We start from the raw sequence: 14,618 nt of genomic DNA, 5'->3' as shown, positions 1-14,618 counted from the left end.
CCCTCGGCACGCATGCGCGCCGCCCGCCGCTCCGGCTCCGGCCCGAGCGGGAGCGCGAGCCGGGGGGGAAGGGCAGGGGAAGGGGCGGAGCGGCCGGTGGGCGCGGTGGCGGCGGCTGCAGGGCGCTGCCGGACGCCCAGCCTCCGCTCCTCCCCTCTGCGGAGAGGCTGATTTGGGAGAGGTAAGGAAAGAGCTCGTCGTTAGCCGCCGAGGCCCGAGAAGGGCTCCGAAGAGGCCGTGTGACGGACTCAGAAGTTTGAGGGAGTTTCTAAGAGGCCTGGTGGCGGGCTGACGAGGGAGTCCCGGTTTCCCTCCTGGAGTTTTCGGTGGAGGCTGAGGGAAGGAAAAGGGAGAAGGCTTAAAAACGACAGGCTTAGACGTTCAGTGTGCGCGGCGCGAGTCACCCGACTCCAGGCGGTCTTCCAGGAGCCTTTTGTCCAATGGGCGTCCTCGGCCGTTGGACCCCCCCCCCCCCAACTCCGCCCGGAGCCCCAAACGACCGAGGGGAGCCGGGCGGGCCGGGAGCGGGGACTGTGATTGGCTGGAGAAAAGAGGATCGCTTCTTGGTTTGACTTTTGTCACCTCCCGGTTCTGAAACAGAGAGTGGCCCAAGATGAAACCGTCTGCTCTGTTAGCCATTTCACTTGGGAAACGAACCCTTCTTGTACTTTCCGTGTTTCGGGAAAGTTTGCTCTGCTGTATTCCGGTTGCAGTTTATTACCTCCTGGGCCAGCGTTGTGGCCTGCCAGATTAAGCCGCCGCCTGCAAGCCCATGCTAGTGAGAGTGCCTGCTGCTCCACTTCCAATCCAGCTTCCTGCTGATGTGCCTAGGAAAGCCGTGGAGGATAGCCAAAGTGCCTGGGCCCCTGCCACCCACATAAGAAATCTGGAGGAAGCTCTTGGCTCCCCCACCTGGCCCATGCAGCCGTCTGGGAGTGTACCAATGGATGGAAGATCACACTGTCTTTCCTTCTCTCTGTGTATCGCTGACTTTAAAAAGAATAAATAAATCTTTAAAAAAAAATCATTATCTCCTGCCAGAAACTGATCCCCAAAGGAGTTTTCAGGAGACAGAGCAATGGGCGTTAACAAAATAGGCTTAGCCAGTGCGTCTTTGACCGTGGGAACACAGAGCTCGTGATGCTACCAGCTCACGAGCCCAGTGTTCCAGAGCTCTGTTAGGCTATCATTGAAGATACTGATATTTTTCAGTAAGCTAAATAATTTCATCGTTAGTTAGTTTTAGTTTTGTATAGTGAGGAGAGCGCTATACAACAGGTCAACAAAATGTATATACCAAATAGTCTATTTCAGTTCACAAATGTAATGTTAAGTTTAATACTCTTCTTAATTCATACAATGGATGTAATGACAGAGGTTAGAAAAAAGGGCTGGGGGCCAGAGTTGTGGAATAGAGGGTAAAGCTGTTACCTGCCAGGCCGGCATCCCATATGGGCACTACTTCCTATCCAGCTCCCTGTTAATGGCCTAGAAAAAGCAACAGAAGATGGCCCAGGTGCATGGGCCCTGTTGCCCATCTGAGAGACCAGGAAGATGCTGCTCTTGGCTCTGGTCTGGCTCAGCCCAGCCCTTGTGGCCATCTGAGAAGTGAACCAGCAGATGGGAGATCGCTCTGTCTCACCTTCTCTCTAACTCTTTCAAATAAATCTTTAAAGGAAGAAAGGAAGGGAGGGAAAGAGAAAGACAGGCTTGAATTCCGGCTCTACCACTAAACTACAGTATCCTTGGACAAGCCACTAGACCATCCCTGAGCCGGTTTCCTCTCTTCCAAATGAAATAATGAAGCTTACTTGCTGAGACTGCTTATGAGGATATGAAATGATTTCTGTAAAGAAGATGAAAGACATATCAACAAATAATGTTTCTCTCTTTTCCCCGGTGGTATTTTAAATTATTTCTTTGATGTTTTGTTGACTGTGCAACACCACTGAAATCTCATTCATATTTTATAGATTTGTTAGGTTAAACACATATATGTGTACTCAGTGTCCAATTTTTTTTAACTTTTATTTAATGAATATAAATTTCCAAAGTACAGAATATGGATTACAATGGCTTCCCCCCCATAACTTCCCTCCCACCCGCAACCCTCCCCTCTCTCGCTCCCTCTCCCCTTCCATTCACATCAAAATTCATTTTCAATTCTCTTTATATACAGAAGATCAGTTTAGCATATATTAAGTAAAGATTTCAACAGTTTGCACCCACATGGAAACACAAAGTGAAAAATACTGTTTGAGTACTAGTTATAGCATTAAATCACAATGTACAGCACATTAAGGACAGAGATCCTACATGAGGAATAAGTGCACAGTGACTCCTGTTGTTGACTTAACAAATTGACTCAGTGTCCAAAGGATTTCAGGGAATATATGATCCAGTCTGTTTGGTGGGCAAGAATATTGGAGAATAAGCAAAGCCTATATTGTATGTGGACTGAAGCAGAAAATATTTTTTTCTTTTTTTTTTTAAACTACTGCATTGAGGAACTGAAAAACAGATTCCTGTCTCAAAAACCAGATATTATCTTGGTTTTTGTAGTATGTGTCTAATAAAGGATTTGATTTAGGATAGGAAAAAAGAACATGTAGTTCACTTCCGTTTCAGCATGTTGAAGTTACAATTTTTTAAAAAAAGGAGGTGTTCTTTGTCTACAATCATCTAAAATATTTGAAAGATCTTAGCAACTATACAGACATGTAAGTTCACATTTCAGTTGATTAAAGAAAGCTCTGTTGTAAAAATAATTTGTTTCCAACAGAATCTTTATAACAGTGAATCACAAAAAAACTAAGAAGTATGTCATTTTGTGTTCTATCAGCACAGCATTGTCATTTAAATTTACCTGCACCTCTTCACCTTCTTCACTCAGTGACCATAAGTTCTTTAATTGAAAGGGCCCTGAAACCAAAGAAAGAGACACACATATCCAGGGTTATACAGAATAAATTGGTTAGGGACTTAAAAATGAACTTGTGGTCTTGGGTGGCCACAAAACAGTGAATACTCACAGTATGAGTCAGGAGGAAAAGGATTTAAAAAAAAAAAAAAACATTTATTTATGTGAAAGAGTTACACAGAGAGGAGCGGCAGAGAAAGAGAGAGAGAGAGCGAGGTCTTCCATCTGATGGTTCACTCCCCAGATGGCTGCAACAGCCAGAGCTGTGCCCATCTGAAGCCAGGAGCCAAGAGCTCCCTCTGGGTCTCCCACACAGGTGCAGGAGCCCAAGGACTTGGGCCATCTTCTACTGCTTTCCCAGGCCATAGCTGGATTGGAAGTGGAGCATCCGGGACTCGAACCTACACCCATATGGGATGCTGGCACTTCAGACCGGGGTGTTAACCCGCTGTGCCACAGTGCTGGCCCCGAGGAAAAGGATTTTATAGAAAAAAGTGGCCTTTAGCTAATGAGTGTACCTGGGCTTTGTCAAGAAATACTATTAAACAGGCATCAGATATGAACAACAGGTTATCTCAGCAAATTTATCTCAGTATTTGGGAACACTCAGGATTACCTAAAGGGCAAGATGACAAGTACTACCAAGATAGCTATGGTGAAGTCAAACTGGATCCCTGCAACTGGAGTATTGATTAATTTTTAAATTTGAATATAGAAAGAACTAGGGAAATTTGGTTATAGGAAACAGCAAAAGGATAAAAGTTATATAGTAAAGGGGTCTTAAGACTTTGTTGTATTTTTTGCTCAATATAGCTCAATGTCTATAGTGAAATGTTATAACCCATTATTTTTAAAAATTACAATAGTTTATTACCTTCTTGTATTACCCTTCGTCTCATAATTATGGTCACAAAAAAGTGATAGAGGCCGGCGCCGCGGCTCACTAGGCTAATCCTCTGCCTGCGGCGCCTGCACCCCAGGCTCTAGTCCCGGTTGAGGCACCGGGTTCTGTCCTGGTTGCTCCTCTTCAGGCCAGCTCTCTGCTGTGGCCCGGGAGTGCAGTGGAGAATGGCCCAAGTCCTTGGGCCCTGCACTCGCATGGGAGACCAGGAGGAAGCACCTGTCTCCTGGCTTCGGATTGGCGCAGCCCGCTGGCCACAACGTGCCAGTTGTGGCAGCCACTTGGGGGGTGAACCAAAGGAAAAAGGAAGACCTTTCTCTTTGTCTCTCTCTCTCACACACTAACTCTGCCTGTCAAAAAAAAAATGTGATAGAGATTTTTATCTGTTGTCTCTTTTGAAAGGCTTCTGAAAAGGTGCATGGAGAAGTATATGAGCAGTCTTTCATCACCAGACATGTGTATGATTCAAAAACTTCATATTCCATCCTAGAGAAAGAGATGCAGGGGTAGTATTCTTTCTACTTCTGCTTATAAATTCATGTTAACTTTAATTTTGAGTTAAAATCATATTGACTAGTACTTATAATCAAGAAGAATGAGACAAGATTTTGCATTCTATATTCAACTCTGAGTATACTTGAAACTGAATCATTTCCAATGTTGTCTATTTTTGGAATATAAGCTTTGAGAATCTCTAACCAGACATTGAAATACCATTTTCAAAAAAAAAAAAAAAAAAAAAAGAAATTATCAATTCCCAACTTGACTCTCACTGGGATTAAACATGACAATAGGTCTGATCTGATTTCATCATCATTTAAAAAAATCATCTATTATTTTTCACTTTATGTTTCTGTGTGGGAGCAAACTGTTGAAATCCTTACTTAATGTATACTAAGCTGATCTTCTGTATATTAAGATAATTGAAAATGAATCTTGATGTGAATGGAAGGGGAGAGGGAGTGGGAAAGGGGAGGGTTGTGGGTGGGAGGGACGTTATGGGGGGGAAGCCATTGTAATCCATATTCTGTACTTTGGAAATTCATATTCATTAAATAAAAGTTTAAAAAAAAGAAATGTTAATTGAATCTAGGTTTTTAAGAAATATGGCAAATGTCCTAACAGCACTCTGGCCTCATAATCAGCCCTTAAGGCATGCAGATCCGGCTGAAATGCCCATGAGAGTATTTCAGGCATGGAAAAGCCAAGACACACTTGGGGGAAAAAAAAAAACCTAAATGAAAGATCTCCACGAGTGAGATCCCAGTGGAAAGAATGGGTCATCAAAGAAGGAGGTACCTTTCTCTGAAGGGAGGAAAGAACTTCCACTTTAACCATGGCCTTGTCTAAATATGATCAGAGTCAGTGAACTCAGGGGGCTTCCATAGCCTTGGCAGCTCATGACAAGAGCCTAGGGTGATGACTGAGGCCATAAACAAGAGTGTCAATTTGTTAAGTCAACCACAGGAGTCACTGTGCACTTACTCCTCATGTAGGATCTTTGTCCTTAGTGTGCTGTACATTGAGATTTAATGCTATAACTAGTACTCAAACAGTATTTTTCACTTTATGTTTCTGTGTGGGAGCAAACTGTTGAAATCTTTACTTAATGTATGCTAAACTGATCTTCTGTATATAAAGAGAAACGAAAATGAATCTTGATGTGAATGGAAGGGGAGAGGGAGTGGATAAGGGGAGGGTTGTGGGTTGGAGGGATGTTATGGGGGGGAAGCCATTGTAATCCATATTCTGTACTTTGGAAATTTATATTCATTAAATAAAAGCTAAAAAAAAAAGAAATACCATTTTCAAAAAGAATCATTGTAATGTACAATGCTAGGCAAGGAAATATCTCTATTGCTTTGAAAACAAGAAACAAATTTTTGTAGTTAGGTAAACAGAAATTTGGATAAGTGTCCTGTTTCTATTGTATGGTTATAAAAACTTTACTCAAAAGAACTTGAAGGAATATAGGAAAAAGAGAATGCATTTTATAATTCCTTCTTTTTTTATATAGGCAGTGTGGACAGAGAGAGAGAGAGAGAGAGAGAGAGAGAGAGAAAGGTCTTCCTTTACTGTTGGTTCACCCTCTAATGGCCGCTGCGGCCAGTGCACTGCGGCGGGCACACTGCGCTGATCCGAAGTCAGGAGCCAGGTGCTTCTCCTGGTCTCCCATGCGGGTGCAGGACCCAAGGACTCGGGCCATCCTCCACTGCACTCCTGGGCCTTATTTATTTGAAAGGCAGAGTTACAGAGAGGCAGATGTGGGGGGGGGCATCCATCCACTGGTTCACTCCCCAGTTGGCCATAACAGCCAGAACTGGGCCAATCTGAAGCCAGGAGCCAGGAGCTTCTTCCAGGTCTCCCACATGGGTGCAAGGGCCCAAAGATTTGAGCCATCTTCTACTGCTTTCCCAGGCCATAGCAGAGAGTTGGATCAGAAGTGGAACAGCCAGGACTCGAACCGGCACCCATAAGGGATACCAGCACCGCAGGTGGTGGCTTTACCTGCTATGCCACAGTACTGGCCCCTTGTAGTTCCTTTTCTGACATAGATAACAATTCTATATTATTCTGTTAACTCTGAGAGATCTCTCCCACTCTAAAATGCTGTCCATATCCTGAGACAATCCAAAATCCAAGTAAGCTATTATGTCTATACTAGAATCTATGTAAAATAAACTTTTTCTTTAAGATTTATTTATTTATTTGAAAGAGTTACACAGAGAGAAGGAGAGGTCTTCCATTTGTCCGTTCACTCCCCAACTGGCTGCAATGGCTGGAGCTGCACTGAACCGAAGACAGGAGCCAGGAGCTTGTTCTGGGTCTCCCATGTGGGTGCAGGGGCCCAAGGACTTGGGCCATCTTCTACTGCTTTCCCAGGCCACAGCAGAGAGCTGGATTGGAAGTGGAGCAACCGGGACTCGAACTGGCGCCCATATGGGTTGCTGGCGCTGCAGACGGCAGTTTTACTCGTTACGCCACAGCACCAGCCCCGGAAAATAAACTTCATTCCTCAATTGGTTCTACAAATGTAAGGATTATAATTGCTTAAGGGCTTTGGAGTACCTTCACAGGCATTTTAATCTGTTTACCTAAAACAGGTAACCTTTTATATGGTTTAGAACTTTATTTAAAGATTGATTAACCATGAACTAGATAGAGCAGAACTCAGGAAATGGATAAAACCTGGATTTTTTTTTAAGGCAGTTACAGAGAGAGGGAGAGATCTTTTGTCTGTTGGTTCACTCCCTAAATGGCTGCAATGGCCAGGTTGGGCCAGGTTGAAAGGCACAAGCTTCATCTGGGTCTCTCACATGGATGGCAGGAACCCAAGTCCTTGGCCCATCTTCTGCCATCTCAGGCACATTAACAGAGAGTTGAATTGGAAGCAGAGCAGCTCTCATAAAAGATGCTGAATTACAGGCAGCAGTTTAACCTGCTACACGACAACACTGACTCCAATCTGGATTTATCCTGATCAGATAGACCTTATGCCTAGATGATTTAAGAATTAGGAACTGTGTTAAGAAATACTCCCGGGCCGGCGCCGCGGCTCAATAGGCTAATCCTCCGCCTGACGTGCTGGCACCCCGGGATTCTAGTCCTGGTCGGGGTGCTGGATTCTGTCTCGGTTGCTCCTCTTCCAGTCCAGCTCTCTGCTGTGGCCTGGGAGTGCAGTGGAGGATGGCCCAAGTGCTTGGGCCCTGCACCCGCATGGGAGACCAGGAGAAGCATCTGGCTCCTGGCTTCAGATCAGCGCAGTGCACCGGCCATAGCGTGCCAGCCGCAGCAGCCATTGGGGGTTGAACCCCAAGAGAGAAAGGAAGAACTTTCTCTCTGTCTCTCTCTCTCACTGTCCACTCTGCCTGTCAAAAAAAAAAAAAAATACTCCCATTATCTGTCACAAGCTTGACTATATTCTGATTGCTTTTTCCAGTTAAGAATTTCCCTATCACTTTTTGCATTACTTGAGCAATCAAGTAAAAAAGAGTTTGAGCTGCAAAGGATCTTAAAGAATCCAAGTCATTTACTTTACAGATTAATTTAGACCAATCAGTGGTCTCATAGGTTACACAGAACTAGAAATCTCATTTTCTGGATGCCAATCCACTTGATTACCTAGTGTGAAATTCTATTGTATTGGTATGTTTAAACATAGGCCATGTAAGAGTTCCAATTTTAATTTTTATTTAGAACTTTTTAAAGTCCTTTGAGCATCTCTTTGTAGAACCTATTATCTGATCAGGAAATAAATGTCACCAGAATCTTGGTTTCTAGGCAACAGGTAGGCATTAGAAATTAGTAAACTGAAGCGCCGGCATCCAGTACGGGCGCTGGTTCGAGTCTCAGCTGCTCCTTTTCCGATCCAGCTCTCTGCTATGGCCTGGGATAGTAGTAGAAGATGGCCCAAGTCCCTGGGCCCCTGCACCCGTGTGGGAGACCCAGAAGAAGCTCCTGGCTCCTGGCTTTGGATCAGGGCAGCTCTGGCTGTTGCAGCCATCTTGGGGGGTGAACCATCGGATGGAAGACCTCTCTCTGCCTTTCCTTCTCTCTCTGTGTAACTCTGACTTTCAAGGAAAATAAATAAAAAAAATCTTTTAAAAAAAGAAATTAGTAAACTAGATTTTCAGCTCTGCTACTGACTTCCAAAATCATTTTGGAAAAGGACAAAGATGATAGCTAATTGTTTTGAAAGTAGAGATTAGATCAGAGATGGCAGTTAGTTGATGTATCTACCAGGAATTACTCCTTCTCAAACTCAGAGTTGACTATAATAATTTCTGTATACTTTTCACCTGAGGCCAGCTGTGGCATTGAGATCCTTTTTAGCAGCTTACTTTTAGATAGCCAGTACCACTTGATGGGAATAAGGTAAAGTTGATTTTCCATACCTGACAAGGAGCATTGTAAAGCAAAATTATACAGTGAATGAGAAAGAAAACTGAAACTCCATAGTCATTTTGTCTGATTATCAAGCTGTGAGTTTCCTTTTGTTTAAATTGTTGGCATTATTTTGTTGATTTGTTGGTTATTAGCAGGTTAAGAATTCAAAACCACAAATACTGTATGTTACGAGTTAATATGTGAAATGTGAGTTTGTTGGGATCAATCACAAATTCTAAACATACCTAAAGTTTTAATTAGGCTCTTTTGATTTTAATAGAAAAGAGTTCCTTGGGTTAACTCAAACAATGGGGGAGATTATTGTAAAGATTAACAGCGAGATTCGGAGAAGATGGTGGAATAGGGAGGGAGCACACCGAAGGTCCAGTAAGGGAAGGTTCAAAGAGGGGTGAGAATTTGTAGTTTTTAAGGAACAGGAAGCCCTTCCTGAAACTGGGGAGATAGGGTGGACACGTGAGGAGGACGCGGACGCCTGAGGCGCAGGATACCAGCAGGAGTGTGTACGCACCAGCGCTGGAAGCCGAGGTGAGACAGGGCGCTCGTCCAGCACAGCGGCAACAGCCGCCGCTGCCCCTCCCCCAACCCACCCTGGGACGGACACTGAGAAACACACAACTGAGTAGGGGAGGAAATAGAAAACGGAACAGAGTGAGTGGTGCCTGCGGAAAGAGTGTGCGATTCAGGGGTACTAATTGAGAGACTGAGTAAGCCAGTATCTCTTGGCGCCTCCTCGGAGCTGCAGCAGGCGGGAAGCAGCCATTTTGTCTGTTTACATTCAGGCTTAAAGGAGAACTGTCCTTGCCTCAACACTAACCCTCAGAGGCGGGGCCCAAAGGTGGAGCAGAGCAACAGGACACTTCTTGCTCCAGGGAAGGCAGCTCAAAGCCCTGACGCCCGTCTACTCAAGTTACAAGAAAAAAAAAATTGAATAACACCTGTGGCAGGGGAAAAGGGCAGGATCCAGAGCTGCAGCAGGCAGAGAGCAGCCATCCTGTCTGTTTACGTTCAGGCTGTGTAGAGCAGCCTGCTTACACTGGATATTGGTACAGACTCACAGCAGCCTATAGCAGAGGGAAATCAACCTGAAAAACCACCCAGACAGAATGCCAAAAAACAAAACAAAAACCCACAATAAGAATATAGAAGAACATATAAACTTGCCAATGGAGCAGGCTAAACCAACCATAACAGAGGCAGAAGAAGAAGAAGTTGAAACCACGCCAGAAAAAGAATTCAGGAAATTAATAATCAGAATGCTTAGAAATAATGAGAAACAGTGTCAAGAGCTGAATGAAAAACAAGCCCAAGGATTAGAGATCCTAAAGAGAAGCCAGAATGAAATACTAGAACTGAAAAACTCAATCAACCATATAAAAAACACCGTGGAATCCCTAGGAAATTGAACAGATGAAATAGAAGACCGAATATCAGAATTCGAAGACAAACTTCCCGAAATAATACGGTCAGTTCAAACGCAGGAAGAAGAAATTAAAAAATTAAAAAATACGGTCGGAGACCTACAAGATTCAATCAAACGGTGTAATGTTTGGATAATAGGAGTCACTGAGTGGGTGGAAAGAGAGAATGGATTGGAAGGTGTCTTCAACGAAATAATATCAGAAAACTTCAAACAAAGGCAGCTGGGTAACAACACACAAATACAACAGATATCCAGGACTCCGAACAGAGCAGACCAGAAGAGAAATTCACCACGACACATTGTGGCAACACTCAGTTCAGTGACACACAAAGAACAAATCCTAAAATGAGCCAGAGAAAAGCGACAAATCACATTCAGGGATAAGTCAATCAGACTCACCCAGACTTCTCATCGCAAACACTACAGGCAAGGAGACAATGGCATGATATATTTCAAGTTTTAAAAGACAAACGATGCCAGCCTAGAATACTATACCCTGCAAAGCTATCATTTATGAATGAAGGGGAAATAAAGATCTTCCATGACAAACAGAAACTGAAAGAATTTGTATCCACGCGTCCAACCCTACAACACTTGCTCAAAGACATGCTGCACACAGAAATACAAAAACAAGAACTTCACTACAAAAAAAAAAAAAAAAGCGAATCTAGAGTAACTCACAAAGTTCAAAATACATGAACAGCTCCTTTCAGGAAACATGAAGGAGAAAAGACAGTACTTAACAGTAATCACATTGAATGTGAATGGTCTTAATTCCACGACAAAGAGACATAGACTAGCTGATTGGATAAAGAAAGAGAATCCATCTATATGCTGCCTTCAGGAGACACACCTTATCAGCAAAGATGCGCGCAGAATGAAAGTGAAAGGATGGAAAAAGATACTCCAAGCTAACAGAAATCAAAAAAGAGCTGGTGTGGCCATCCTAATATCAGACAAAATAGAATTTAACATAAAAACTATTAAAAGAGACAGAGAAGGGCACTATATAATGATTAAAGGATCTATCCAACAGGAAGATATTACTATTATAAATGTATACACACCTAATTACAGGGCGCCTGGCTACCTGAAAGAATTACTAAAGGATTTAAAGGGAGATATAGACTCAAATACAATAGTAACAGGGGACTTCAACACCCCACTCTCACCAATGGACAGATCAACCAGACAGAAATTCAACAAGGAAACAACTGAGCTAATTGATGCCATAGACCAAATAGACCTAATAGATATCTTCAGACACAGAGTTCACTTATTTCTCCCCAGTACATGGAACATTCTCTAGGATTGACCATATGCTAGGCCATAAAGGGAGCCTCAACAAGTTCAAAAAAATTGAAACTATACCATGCAGCTTCTCAGACCATAGTGCAGTGAAACTTGAAATCAACAACCCAAGAATCTCTACACCATATGCAAATATATGGAGAATGGACAACATGATCCTAAATGAACAGTGGGTCATTGAAGAAATTAAAAGAGAAATCAAAAGATTTCTAGAAACAAATGAAAATGATAACACAACTATCAAAACATGTGGGACACAGCAAAACCAGTGCTAAGAGGAAAGTTTATAGCAATTAGTGCCTACATCAAGAAGCTGGAAAGGAACCAAACAAATGAACTCTCCATGCACCTAAAGGATTTAGAAAAACAACAGCAAATAAAGCCCAAATCCAAAAGGAGGAAAGAAATACTAAAGATTAGAGAAGAAATAAACAGAATTGAAACCAAAAAACAATACAAAAGATCAACAAAACCAGGAGCTGGTTCTTTGAAAAAATAAACAAAATCGACACACCATTGGCCCAACTAACCAAAAAAAGGAGAGACCCAAATCTGTAAAATCAAAGATAGTAATGGAAATGTAACAACAGACACAACAGAAATAAAAAGAATCATCAGAAACTACTACAAAGAGATGTATGCTAACAAATTGGGGAACCTGGAAGAAATGGATAGATTCCTGGACAAATACAACCTTCCTAAACTGAGCCGTAAAGATATAGAAAATCTAAACAGACCCATAACCATGGAAGAAATTGAATCAGTAATAAATGCACTACCAAAAAAGAAGAGCCCAGGACCTGATGGCTTCACTGCCGAATTTTACCAGACATTTAGAGAACAACTAACCCCAGTTCTTCTCAAATTATTCAAAACGATTGAAAGAGAGGGAATCCTTCCAAATTCTTTCTACAAAGCCAATATCACCTTAATTCCTAAGCCCGGAAAAGACACAACAGAGAAAGAAAACTACAGACCTATCTCCCTGATGAACATAGATGCAAAAATACTCAACAAAATTCTGGCAAACCGAATCCAACTGCACATTAGAAAGATCATTCACCCGGACCAAGTGGGATTTATCCCTGGTATGCAGGGATGGTTCAATATTTGAAAGTCAATCAATGTAATACATCACATTAATAAATTGAGAAACATAAATCATATGGTTATCTCAATAGATGCAGAGAAAGCATTTGACAAAATACAACACCCTTTCATGATGAAAACCCTAAGCAAATTGGGGTTAGAAGGAACATTCCTCAACACAATTAAGGCAGTCTGTGATAAACCAAAGTCCAGCATCATATTCAATGGGGAAAAGTTGGAGGCATTTCCATTGAAAACTGGCACCAGACAGGGATGCCCACTCTCATCATTGCTATTCAATATAGTCCTAGAAGTGTTAGCCAGAGCCATCAGGCAAGAAAAAGAAATTAAAGGGATACAAATGGGAAAGGAGGAAGTTAAACTATCCCTATTTGCAGATGACATGATACTATATATAGGGGACCCAATAAACTCCTATAAGAGACTACTGGAACTCATAGAAGAGTTTGGTAAAGTAGCAGGATACAAAGTCAATGCTTAGAAATCAACAGCCTTTGTATACACAGACAATGCCAGGGCCGAGGAAGAACTACTAAGATCAATCCCATTCACAATAGCCACAAAAACAATAAAGTACCTTGGAATAAATTTAAGCAAGGAGGTCAAAGGCCTGTATGATGAAAATTACAAAACACTAAAGAAAGAAATAGAAGACGACACAAAAAAATGGAAAAACCTGCCATGCTCGTGGATTGGAAGAATAAATATCATCAAAATGTCCATTCTCCCAAAAGCAATTTACAAGTTCAATGCAATACCAATCAAAATACCAAAGTCATTCTTCAAAGACCTAGAAAAAACGATGCTGAAATTCATATGGAGAAACAGGAGACCCAGAATAGCTAAAACAATCCTTTACAATAAAAACAAGGCTGGAGGCATCACAATTCCAGACTTCAAGGCATACTACAGGGCAGTTATAATCAAAACAGCCTGGTACTGGTACAAAAACAGATGGATAGACCAATGGAACAGAATAGAAACACCGGAGATCAATCCAAACATCTATAACCAACTCATATTCGACAAAAGACCTAAAACCAACCCCTGGAACAAGGATAGCCTCTTCAACAAATGGTGCTGGGAAAACTGGATGTCCACATGTTGCAGTATGAAGCAAGACCCCTACCTTACACCTTATACAAAAATCCACTCGACATGGATCAAAGAACTAGAGATGCACCATGACACCATGAAACTAATTGAGAGCATAGGGGAAACCCTTCAAGATATCGGAATAGGTGAAGAATTCCTGGAGAAGACCCCACAGGCACGGGTAATCAAAGATAAAATAAACAAATGGGATTACCTCAAATTGAAGAGTTTCTTAACAGCAAAGGAAACAGTCAGGAAAGCGAAGAGGCAACCAACAGAATGGGAGATGTTATTCGCAAACCACACAACAGATAAAGGATTAACAACTAGAATCTACACAATGATCAAAAAACACCACAGAATCAAAACAAACAACCCAATAAAAAAATGGGCCAAGGACCTTAACAGACATTTTTCAAAAGAGGAAATCCAAATGGCCAACAGACACATGAAAAAATGCTTAGGATCCCTAGCCATCAGGGAAATGCAGATCAAAACCACAATGAGATTCCACCTCACTCCAGTTAGATTGGCTTACATACAGAAATCAACCAACAACAGATGCTGGCAAGGATGTGGAGAAAAAGGGACACTAATCCACTTTTGGTGGGAATGCAAACTGGTAAAGCCACTATGGAAGACAGTCTGGAGAATCCTCAGAAATCTGAATATAGCACTACCACAGGACCCAGCCATCCCACTCCTTGGAATATACCCAAATGGAATTAAAGGGGAGAAAAAAAGCCATTTGCACCTCAATATTTGTTGCAGCTCAATTCACAATAGCTAAGACATGGAATCAACCTAAATGTTCATCAACGGATGACTGGATAAAGAAACTATGGGATATGTACTCTATGGAACACTATACAGCAGTAAAAAAAAAAAAAAACACAATGAAATCCGGGCATTTACAACAAAATGGAGGAAGCTGGAAAACAACATGCTGAGTG

At 42.2% G+C, this 14,618-nt stretch overlaps 1 protein-coding gene across 1 annotated transcript in view; it reads left to right on the top strand.

Annotated features, from left to right (window-relative positions):
* Positions 1-33: 33 nt before the first annotated feature.
* The window catches only part of SPATA1 (spermatogenesis associated 1), a 78,760-nt gene continuing 64,175 nt past the window's right edge, over positions 34-14,618 (top strand). Inside the window, 1 exon segment of the mRNA XM_008264965.5 lies at positions 34-181. The gene's annotated coding sequence lies outside the window, so the exon portion shown is untranslated.

The sequence above is a fragment of the Oryctolagus cuniculus genome, chromosome 7 (assembly GCF_051225735.1).
Source record: "Oryctolagus cuniculus isolate XC-2025 breed Fujian yellow rabbit chromosome 7, ASM5122573v1, whole genome shotgun sequence".
NCBI classification, from domain to species: domain Eukaryota; kingdom Metazoa; phylum Chordata; class Mammalia; order Lagomorpha; family Leporidae; genus Oryctolagus; species Oryctolagus cuniculus.
Note: the sequence above shows the minus strand (reverse complement) of the source record. Positions and strands in the feature narration are given on the sequence as shown.